At 50.6% G+C, this 10,970-nt stretch overlaps 3 non-coding genes across 3 annotated transcripts; 2 read left to right on the top strand and 1 right to left on the bottom strand.

Moving 5' to 3' along the window:
* Window positions 1–3,491: 3,491 nt before the first annotated feature.
* Window positions 3,492–3,563, top strand: TRNAG-UCC. Its single transcript has one exon. It is a non-coding gene; the product is annotated as a tRNA-Gly (tRNA).
* Window positions 3,564–6,597: 3,034 nt separating this feature from the next.
* On the bottom strand, window positions 6,598–6,670 carry TRNAY-AUA. Its single transcript has one exon. It is a non-coding gene; the product is annotated as a tRNA-Tyr (tRNA).
* Window positions 6,671–9,781: 3,111 nt separating this feature from the next.
* On the top strand, window positions 9,782–9,853 carry TRNAE-UUC. Its single transcript has one exon. It is a non-coding gene; the product is annotated as a tRNA-Glu (tRNA).
* The last annotated feature ends 1,117 nt before the right edge of the window (window positions 9,854–10,970 follow it).

Raw genomic sequence — 10,970 nt, forward strand, 5'->3', positions numbered from 1 at the left:
GACACTCCTGAACAAACTGGGCACGAAGCCTCTCGCGTGTGACCCTCGCCGTGCAGCAGGAGGCGGAGGGAAGCTGATTGTCAGGGCTCAGGGCTGCTCCCTGCCATGCTGAGCCGGTGTCTGTGCTAAGCTCGGCATCAATCAGGTGATTCTGGGAAGTTCGGGGTCCCCGGGCTCCCACAGGAGGGTGAAGCAGGTCACCCCTGGAGCAGGTTAGAGCTGCAGGGTGACAGTGGGGTTGCTGCCCCTGTGAACAGCTGCTGTAGCACCGCCCGGGCAGGACAGGGAGAGCCAGTTATACCCTCCCCAGCCTGTATCGGGGATGGGAGCACTCACACCCTGGGGACCCACCCACCAGAGATCTAGTGGGGGGAGAGTGGCACCCACACACCCAGGATCTTGTAGGGGGGGACAAGGGCATCCACACTCCGGGATCCTCTGCAGAGGGACGGACACCCACACACCCAGGGTTCTGTATGGGGGGCAGAGGTACCCGGACACCTGGGCTGGGGGATGGGGGGCACCGAAACATCCAGGATCTTACCTGGGAGGACAGCGGCGCCTGCAGCTCGAGATGAGATGGGGGCAGGGGAAGCAGGAGCATTTCCCAGTTCCAGGCTGTCCCCGTCTGGCCAAGGCACAGAGCTCACAAGCAGAGTTTAAAGCTCCAGCTGCCAGGTTATGAAACAGGCCGGGCTCTGTGGCTGGTGCCTGTGATCCCAGCGCCTGGGGAGGCTGAGGCTGGCGGATCCCTTGAGCTCAGGAGTTCTGGGCTGCAGGGGGCTGTGCCGATCAGGTGTCCGCACTAAGCTTGGCATCAACATGGTGATCCCAGGGAAGCTTGGGGTCCCCAGGTTGCCTAAGGAGGGGTGAACCGGCCCAGGTCAGAAATGGAGCAGGTCAAAACTCCCATGCTGATCAGTAGTGGGATCGCACCTGTGAATAGCCCCTGCAGCGTAGCCTGGGCAAGACAGTGAGACACAGTCTCTTTTTATACAGACACCCCTCGCAGAGCCTGGAGGGGGGATGGGAGCACCCACATGATGGGGATTCTGACTTGGGGGGAGGGACACACCCAAGCAACACAGATCTTGAAAAGGGGAACAGAGACACCCACAGATCCCGGATAGGGGCAGGCAGGGGAAACCACACACGGGAGCTGGTTCATGGGGTGGGGGACAGAGACACCCACCAGAGATCCTGGATGGGAGCACCCACATGATGGGGATCTTGAACTGGGAGGAGGGAAGCACCATGTACCAGAGGTTCTGAACGGGGAACAGGGACACCCACACACCAGGTGTCTTGCAGCAAGAGCTGCGGTCTTCATTTACACAAGGCAGTGATGGGGATTTAACCACATCCCTTGCGGAGCTTGTTCCACTAGATGATTAGCCTCATTCAACACTACAAGTTTATATCGAATTTAGCAGCGTTAAATCACATTAACCCTGCACCCATCCACACAACGAAGCCCTTTATATCGATCTAAAGGGCTCTTAATACTGGTATCTGTACTCCTCCCCGACAAGGGGAGTAGCACTGAAATCGGTATTGCCATGTCGGATTAGGGTTAGTGTGGCCACAATTCGACGGTATTGGCATCCAGGCGCTATCCCACAGTGCACCATTGTGACCGCTCTGGACAGCAATCTGAACTCGGATGCACTGGCCAGGTTGACAGGAAAAGCCCCATGAACTTTTGATTTTCATTTCCTGTTTGCCCAGCGTGGAGCGCCGATCAGCACAGGTGACCATGCAGTCCCAGAATCCAAAAAGAGCTCCAGCATGGACCGTACAGGAGATACTGAAGCTGATCTCTGTATGGCGAGATGAATCTGTTCTATCAGAACTCCGTTCCAAAAGACAAAATGCCTAAACATTTGACAAAATCTCCAAGGCCATGATAGACAGAGGCCACAACAGGGACTCAATACAGTGCTGAAACTTAAGGAGCTGTAGCTATCCCACAGTTCCCCTCACTCTCCGAAAACCATTTGAATTCTTGGCTGAGTTCCCAAAGCCTGATGGGTCAAAAACATTGTTGCGGGTAGTTCAGGGTATATGTCGTCCCCCCCCCCCCCCGTGAAAGCAAAGGGAAAAAAATCATTTCTCGCCTTTTTTCAGTGTCACCGTATGTCTACTGGATGCTGCTGGCAGACGCAGTGCTGCAGCGCTACACAACACCATCCCCTCCCTTCCCTTCCCGGTACTACAGGACTGATGTTATGGTAGGACTGATATCTGTCATTGTCATCCCGTGAGTGCTCCTGGCTGGCCTTGGTCAGGTCAGCTGGGGGTGCCTGGGCAAAAATGGGAATGACTCCCAGGTCATTCTCTTCTTTAAGCTTTGTCTAATGGAGATTCAGTCCTGCCTGGAATATCATAGCAGCTGGAGGCTGCCTTCCCCTCCCACCTTTGAGCTCTACTTGCAGAGGCAATAAAGTCAGTGTTGTTTCAAAGTCCTGCATTCTTTATTACTTCATCACACAAAGGGGCGGATAACTGCCACGGTAGCCCAGGAGGGGTGGGGAGGAGGAAGCAATGGGTGGGGTTATTGCAGGCACCCCTAGAATGGCATGCAGCTCATCATTTCTGCGGGATGTCTGGGGCTCTGACCTGGAGCGGCCGTTTGCTTCTCTGGTTCTTTTGTAGGCTTGTCTGATAGTCTAGACAGGACTGACCCTCCCTTTAGACAAAACTTAAGTGAATGACCTGGGGAGTCATTCCCATTTTTGTCCATGCACCCCCAGCCAACCTCACCAAGGCAAGCCAGGAGCACCCATGACAGCAGCAAACGGTACAGTATAACTGGCAACTGTCATTGTCAACTTGCAAAGCAGCAGTGGGACGGTATGGCTGGTAACCATCTCTGCTAACTTGCAAAAAGCAAGGGGATGCTGCTGTGTAGCGCTGCAGTACCGCGTCTGTCAGCAGCATCCAGTAGAGATACGGTGACAGTGAAAAAAGGCTGAACGGGCTCCAGGGAAAAGGGCGTGAAATGATTGTCTGCCATTTCTTTCACGGAGGGAGGATTGACTGACATTTACCCAGAATCACCCACAACACTGTTTTTGCCCCATAAGGCATTGGGATCTCAACCCAGAATTCCAATGGGTGGGGGAGACTGCGGGAACTATGGGATAGCTATGGGATAGCTACCCACAGTGCAACGATCTGGAAATCGACAGTAGCCTCGGTACATGGACGCACACCGCTGAATTAATGTGCTTAGTGTGTCCGCGTGCACTCGACTTTATACAATCTGTTTCCAAAAAACAGTTTCTGTAAAATCGGAATAATCCTGTAGTGTAGACATACCCTGTGATTAATAACTTTGGTGGCTAAATGAAAGGCTGATGGTTCAAACCCAGGTGAAGATGGAGGTTTTTTTTTTAGTGATGAGAATCCAGTACATTTTAACAGGCAGAAAATCTCCTCAATGCTGCTCTAGCCTCATTGGGCAAGCATAAGTGGTCCTTTTGCCAAATGCATTGGTGGTATAGTGGTGAGCATAGCTGCCTTCCAAGTAGTTGACCTGGGTTCAATTCCCAGCCAATGCAGGTATGTGATGTCTTCTCTGCTAGGAATTGGTTTAATTTCAGTCATGTTGTATCAGTTTATCAATAGAATGAGAGAATCAATGTCCTGCAGGTCATTCAACACAGAAGAAAGGGGCGGGACTATACAATGAGCTGTTGGAGTTATCCTGGTATTACAATATTTGGTTTATTTTTTTTTTAATTTCTTTACTTCCCTCTCCCTTTTAGACTCAGAGCCTTTAAGGTCAGAAGGGACCAGTGTGATCATCTAGACCGACCTGCTGCACCTTGCAGGCCAAAAGACCCCACCCACCCACTCCTGTAATAGACCCGGGAGGGGAGGCAGCTCTGTGCTCTGCCCCTCCCCCAGGCAGCACATGGAGGCCCTCTGCTCCCTCCCCCCATGGGTGTGCAGAGATGTGCCAGCAGCACTGAGGTGGCTTCCTGCCCACTCTGCCTCCATCCCTCCGTGCCACTCCCAGAAATGGCCGGCATGTCCCAGCATCCCCTGGGGCGGGGGGAGTGTCTCCATTCACTGCCCCTGCCCCGAGTACCAACTCCGCAGCACCCATTGGCCAGGAACTGCAGCCAATGGGAGCTCTGGGGGCGGCACCAGCAGGCAGCGGTGCACAGAGACCCCCTGGCATGGCCCACCTAGGAGCTGCTGCCGGAGGGTTGTGTGTCCCAGTCACTTTGGGAGCTGCAGTGCCCAGGGTAAGCGCCACCCCTCCTGCACCCCAACCCCCCCAGCACAGAGCCCGCACCCCGCACCCAAATTTCCTCCCATAGCTTTGCTTGTTTCCTTTCACCCAAAACCATCCTTCTTCTCCGGGGCTGCAAGTAGCCATCCCTGGGAAGCCAAGAGGCAGGCACAAGATTCTGCCTCCCAGCAGCCAACCGCACCTCCCTGACTTTAGTCCCAAGCTTGGATCTCCTGAATGACGAGAAACATCCTTTGCTGCTATGCAGGGACAGCAGCTACTGGTGACATACCAGGGCTGGGATGTGAGGGGAATGTTGCCTGGACTTTATCATACAGGCCCCATCTTGCTTCTCACAGCCCACAGGCGAGAATCTAGAGAAGGGTGAATCATTTCTCAGCTGCATTCTCAGGAGAAGCCGGTAGCCGTCCTTGACCAGAGACCCAGGGGAGCAATCACAGCAGTTCTGCGGACAGCTCTGGCTGCCAGGGGATCCAGCTAGGAGAGGGAGTGCTGGAGGCTCTGCAGTTTTTGCAGTGGGGCTGTCTCAGGAGTCACAGGTGGCTTTGTTGGGGGGGTGGGGAAGTAGGGACTACAGGATGTGAGGCTGGCTGAAATGAACCTGCACAAAAAACCTCCCCCTTTGCTCCAGCTAAGGCCCTACTTTGGCCTCTCCCGCTTTCATAAATATCTCCATATCTTTCCCAGCTCTCAGAAACCCCCTCTCTCCCATGGGTATTTTCACGGTTTCTTCCTTTTTTCATGGAGAGAGAGAGAGAAAAAACAAACCTATTAATCTGAGCTACCGACACAGTTCACAGCATGAAATACACAATTTTGTGTTCAATGAGTTGTGTTCATTTACATAACATGAAAAATATGTTTTGGTCAATGCATGAAAACCTCACTGCATTGAACAACCCACTGGATATAGTTAATGTACTACAGAATATTTAAAGAAGTTAAGAAAGATGTGCTTATAAATTAACATGTTGTGCCATTTACACACGCACAAGACACAGAAGAAACTGAAATCTGAGCTACTAAAATTTCCATTTTCTCACAGCATTTTAGTTCTCAATATTGTTTTAATTTGCTTATTTTTTTGGAACTAGAAATGAGGAAAGAGGAAGTCAGTGGAATTACTGCAGTGAAGGATTAGTCTCATTATTTGTCAATAACAAAACCTTTGTTAACAGAGAGTTAACTTTGACTGTGACTATCTCTTACCTTCCAGAACATCAACTTCAGTAAAACTCAAACTCTGGAAAAACAGGGAATACAGAGTAAGGGTACATGCCCAGATAACCTTAACTCTGCCCTCTAGAAGAGAATCCCTGATAGCATATGAGAACAAGGAAAGGTTTGGGGACAAATTACATTTACTTCCCAAGAGTTTGTTTCTTCTGTAATTAATTGATCCTGGCCCCATCCATTGATCCTGGCCTGGTGTCTGGCTGTGGAATTTACTATTTACTATTTTTATCCCAGTATATTTAAAGGCAAAACTGCTTTACAAAAGCTCCTTTATTCTAGGTGATACAAACAGGTCACTTCCCAGCTATTTCAAAGAGATGGAATTTTCCTGACCCGCAGGGAACTTAAACTAACATGCTCAAGATCACACATTCCTTAGGAGAAAATGAAGGGGGAAAAAACCAAAACCCACCAAACCGTTGCTGTTTCTACCCAAATGATCAATGAGACCAGAAAGTGAGACTGTGCAATTAACTGGCTGGGACTACACTGACTCTGCAGTTACTTGGATGCAGACACACCCAGCTCTACGGTTGGTAAACGTACAGAGACTCTGCTGCTGCTCTGAACTAGCAGCACATGACCTCTGAACAGCTGCCATTCGAATGTATCTGAAAGTCACAAGGAACAACGATCTGTGTTAAAGGAAGGCTGCCATTTACTAGAGCCCCAGTTGATGCCGTGTGCACAAAGAGAGGATTGAATGTGTAACAGGGAGTTTGTAAATCTTGGTTATTTTAGTTTTGTAACAGGCTCCTGTCCACCCCCAGTAGAGTTTTCAGTCCCAATGGCAACTTACTTACCAAATGTAATACAGACTAGGCCATGCCTCCCACATGGATGTGGTTCTTGTTCTTCTGCACATTGTAGCCCATGGAGGCCAAGGACCTGCAAATGTGTCTTCATGTGCCTTTGTTTAGTTGATGAAAACAAAACTAGACACTTAGCGGATTGGAACTGATTTAAGCTGGGGACATGTTTACTAGGTTTTTATGCATTTGCACAGGAAAACATTGAGTGTGTCCATTCATTTCAGGGATCCTTATTTAGTGGAGCTCCTGAGCATACTGGAAATAGAATTATTTTTATTTAAGAAATTGGTATACTTGGATTTGAACTAAGGACCACTTGAGTTATAGTCAAACACTCTACCACTGAGCTATACCCCCATAACATTTGCATTGGCAAGTCAGTGATCTTAAGGATTTTGAAGGATGGGCTCTGCCTCAGAGAGCTCCTTTTCTATTCCCAGGCCACAGGGGTTTTAAAAATGGGGTTTGATTAAACTTTATATACACATGTAGATACCACAGCTTGCACACCCACCAACATAGCTTCCCCCACTGACATAGCTACCACCTCTCGGGGAGATGGGTTAACTGCACAGACGGGACAGTTCTCTCCCCTCCGCTTAGAGCATCTTCATTATTTATGAATAGGTGGGAAATAACCTCCTGAATGGACAGGAACCAATGTATCAAATATTGCTGTGTCTGCATTCAATATGGGTAACTGGTCATATTGGGCTGGATTAGTAGGAGCATTGCAAGCACATCGAGGGAAGTGATTATTCCCCTCTAATCAGCACTGGTGAGGCCACATCTGGGGCATTGCGTTCAGTTCCCCCCCGCACCCTCTCTGCCTCTCCCCTGAGACCCACCCTGTCCATCCAAACAGCATCTGATGTTTCCCTGTCTAGCCGGCTTGCTTCCTAGAACGAACGCTCCTTGAGTGGGGTGATCCACAGGGAGTAGCTCAAACCTCCAAAGTGCCTGGCCAGGGGCAGGACATTAGCCCAGAAAGGGAGGGGTGTGGCAGTGACATCACAAAGGCCTTTTGCAGGACCTCAGACTATTGGTCAAAGGTGGTGGGAAGGTGGTGACCTCACAGAGAGATGCTGACATCAGCCAGGCAGGACAGGGGTGAGGGGCCAGGGGAACCTCACAGACCCCTGTGGCTTTGCTTCAGCAAGTCTCCTTCTCCAGGTCTCTCTTTGAGGACTGAGAGAGTATTTGGGTTCACGTATGTGAGCGCCAGGAGGAACTTCTTCCGAGTTTTCTCCTTCCCTTTTCCTGATTTTACTAGAAAACACATGTCCCTGTGTAGAAGGTAAGAGCCTCCTCGAGGGAAGGGATGTCCTGGGCATGTCACAGTTCGGATTTCAGTGGCCCCCCTACACTGTAAGGAAACTCTCGCCACCTGCTCTGTGTTCGCAGGGCGGGAGAGAGCAGCATCCACGACAGTGATTTGCTCCTGGCTGCTGGAGCAGAGCAGCAGGCTCAGCTGTCAGAACTTCCCAGAGCGATGAAAGGGGAGGGGCCCAGCCTCTGTAGCAGGAATGCAGGGCAGGCGAGTTCATGGTGGGCATTGTGGGATACTGGAGGAGGCCAGTTATGGTGATATAATGAACAGCAGCGTTTACTCTGTTACTTTAAGTTTGCTGCAAAAAGCTCTAGGCCTCTCATCGAAGTCGTTTTAGTTTGTCACCAAAACAGGGCAGTTTTGTCGCCAGACGTGGCATTGCAGTGTGTGCACCAGCCACAAGCTGCCGACCGAGGGAGTGTTGTGTGTTTTTCACACACCAGAGCAATATAATTCTGCTGAAACAACTTTGTAGTGCAGATCTGGCCAAAGATTCACTCACACACAGCTTGCAAGGAAAACGTCACCTGCTCCTCTGCTTTGCGGAATCCAAACACAAGCCAAAGCTTCTCAGGCCCTGGTGGCAATGGCAGGGAGTCAGGTGTGGGCACACAGAGTGCTTTAGCCACACACAGGCACCATGTCTTAGCTGGCTAAAGCGTCTGTTTTGTAAACAGGAGATTCTGGGTTCAACTCCCAGTGGTGCCTTGTTGGCTGGATGTTGGGGTACCTGGTATTGGCTACTGTCAGAAGAGAAGTTTCTGAGCTAGATGGGCCTTTGGTCCAGCCCAGTGTGGTTTTTCTTATGGTTTAAATTACACTGACAGGCACTGATAATAGAGTTACTGAACGTTTGGGAGTTAGGAGCGGGTAGGTCAGTGGTCCAGTCCCCACACAGATGACCCCCTCCCTCTGGGACAGGGGCAGGTCTGAGCTCTCACCCAAATGCTCATTGTGGCTGCTAGAATCTGTGAGCAGCTTGTTTAGTTTACAGCAAAGGTTGAGTCCTGCTTTGTGCACCGTGTGTGAGAATGAAAATCCTAAACCGCCCTTTGAAATAACGAATGCAGCAGGACGTGTTATTGTCCCTGCCCCAAAGCAGACAGACCAATGGAGAAATGCAGTCGAGTCCAAGGTAACACTCCCCTGCCATTTTACCTTTTTTGCTTGCTAAACTCCTTCTTATCTGCCCGGCCCAGGCTGTCCTCTGCCTCAGCTGCTGCTCCCGGCCTGCTCTAGAGTCAAACACGCAGGGCCCCCAGGGGAACAGAGGCTGGGACAGGGCAGCAGCCTGGGCTGGGCTGGGAAGATGCTGGGAGTTCTCGTTCCCTGAGAACTGGCCCGGCTCCCTTCTCAACAGCGAACAAATCAATTCCACGCCCCCTCCCCAGAAAAACCAGCCTGGAGCCAAGGGCAGCAGGGGACAATTCCCTGCAGTTCCCACCGAGGCAGGAGAGAACCCAGGGTGTTTCTAGCAGAGCTTATGGAACTGACGTGGAGAAACCAGCCTTTAACAACAGGCAGTTCCAGTTAAAGCTCAGTGTTTTTAACAATTTCTACAACATTAAATAACCCTTCAATCGTAGTGTCACCATCCATAACATTGCTTCAGCCTTATAGGTTCCTAAGTGCCCAACTAAACATCTCTTCAAATCCAAGGGAGTGGAGATCAGTCAATGTTCAGAGTCATCCCACATAAAAGAACCATGTTGTGGTACATACTGGCCCCATCATGTGGCCATGGCCTTTCCCTCCTCCTCCAGAGTCAGAATGTGACCAGCTCTCACTGAAGGGGTGCAACTCCCCTCCCTTGGTCTCTATGCCAGAGCTCCTATCAGTTCAGTGTCCTTCCCGCAAGAGTTGGCTGCTGAGAGGGTTGCAATGGGGTAAATGAAGGCAGAGGAGGATTGTTCCTCATGGGCTTTCTTTGTGTGGCTCTGTGATCCTGCTGGAGGAAGCATCATTTGTGCTTGTTTCAGTAGCTTGAGTTGGGCTCAGGTTGTGACCCTGAGTACAGGGATTCCTGCACTCTCTGCTCTTAGCCCCTCAGGGAATGGACAATGGAGCAACTTCAGAAATTGGATAGAAAGTAGCCTAAGAAAGTGTAACATAAGTGAGAAGAAAAACAGCATCTGCCCCTCCCTGGTGGTCTAGTGGTTAGGATTTGGTACTTTCACTACCAAGGCCTGGGTTCAATTCCCAGTCAGGGAAAAGTGACTTTAAACCAGAACTGCTTTTGTTATTCTTCACTTACAACATAAACGAATCTGTGGTGTTTTCCTGATTCCCCCATCTTCCCAGTGTCTCCATGGCAGGGCTGGCTCCAGGCACCAGCCCAGCAAGCAGGTGCCTGGGGCGGCCAATGGAAAGGGGAGGCTTCAGCAGCAATTCGTCCCTCTCAGAGGGAAGGACTTGTGGCCAAAAGCAGCAGAGGTAGAGCTGCAGTTGATTGCAGCTTTTTTATTTTTTTTCCACTTGGGGTGGCAAAAACACTGGAACTGGCCCTGCTCCATGGAAGACAATTTGTTAAATCCCAGATGAGTGCAGTTCTATCAGTTCTCAGCCTGAGTTCTTAGGTCTTAATCCTGAGGATATTGTCCCACCATGGGGCCATTTCCCTCCTCTCTTTCATACAGAAGCACAATTTTCTTTGCACAGACACAGGAAAAGCAAGATCTTTCTCTGTCCCTTGTGCAAAGCAGGGGGCCAAATTCCATGGAAACAATGGACAAGCAGGGGGCCCTGGGCACATCCAGCCCTGGCCGTGACATGTTCCCTCCCCTCTTTCTTTATGCCTCTGTTGTTATTTCATGGATAGTCTGGGATGGGGGAAAAGCTGAGTTCACTCCAGGTGGAGGGTAAAAAGGACCCTGAAAATCTCAGGCCCCAACCCCTGCTACCAGGATCACTGAGGTGCTGGGGATTGAGTGGGAAAGGGACTGTGTGAATTGTCAAGGTGGGGAATGAATAACAATCTACAACTAGATCCACCTCATTAATCACTGACACAGGCTAATGCTGCTGCAGATAGAAGGGCTCTTCCAAGGCTCTATCTTGCTTTCTCCAATGCCATGAAAGCCTGTCTTTTGCCCGCTAGCTGTTGTGACTTGAGCACAAGAGGGGACATTTGATCCAGAAGCCTGGCTGTGCCTGGAGTCCTGTAGGTAGGGATGTGAGCTCCATTTCCTCTGAGTCCTGAAGCTGGGCTGCAGCCTGGCCTGGGAGGCAGCCCTATTGGTTGACCTACTGGCCCAAAGTCACTTGGGCGGTGTTGGTGTTCCCCAGGGATGCTGAAGGGCCAAAGGAAGGGAGGCTTAATACTCCCCCC

This window comes from Mauremys reevesii, linkage group 12 (genome assembly GCF_016161935.1).
Source record: "Mauremys reevesii isolate NIE-2019 linkage group 12, ASM1616193v1, whole genome shotgun sequence".
NCBI classification, from domain to species: domain Eukaryota; kingdom Metazoa; phylum Chordata; order Testudines; family Geoemydidae; genus Mauremys; species Mauremys reevesii.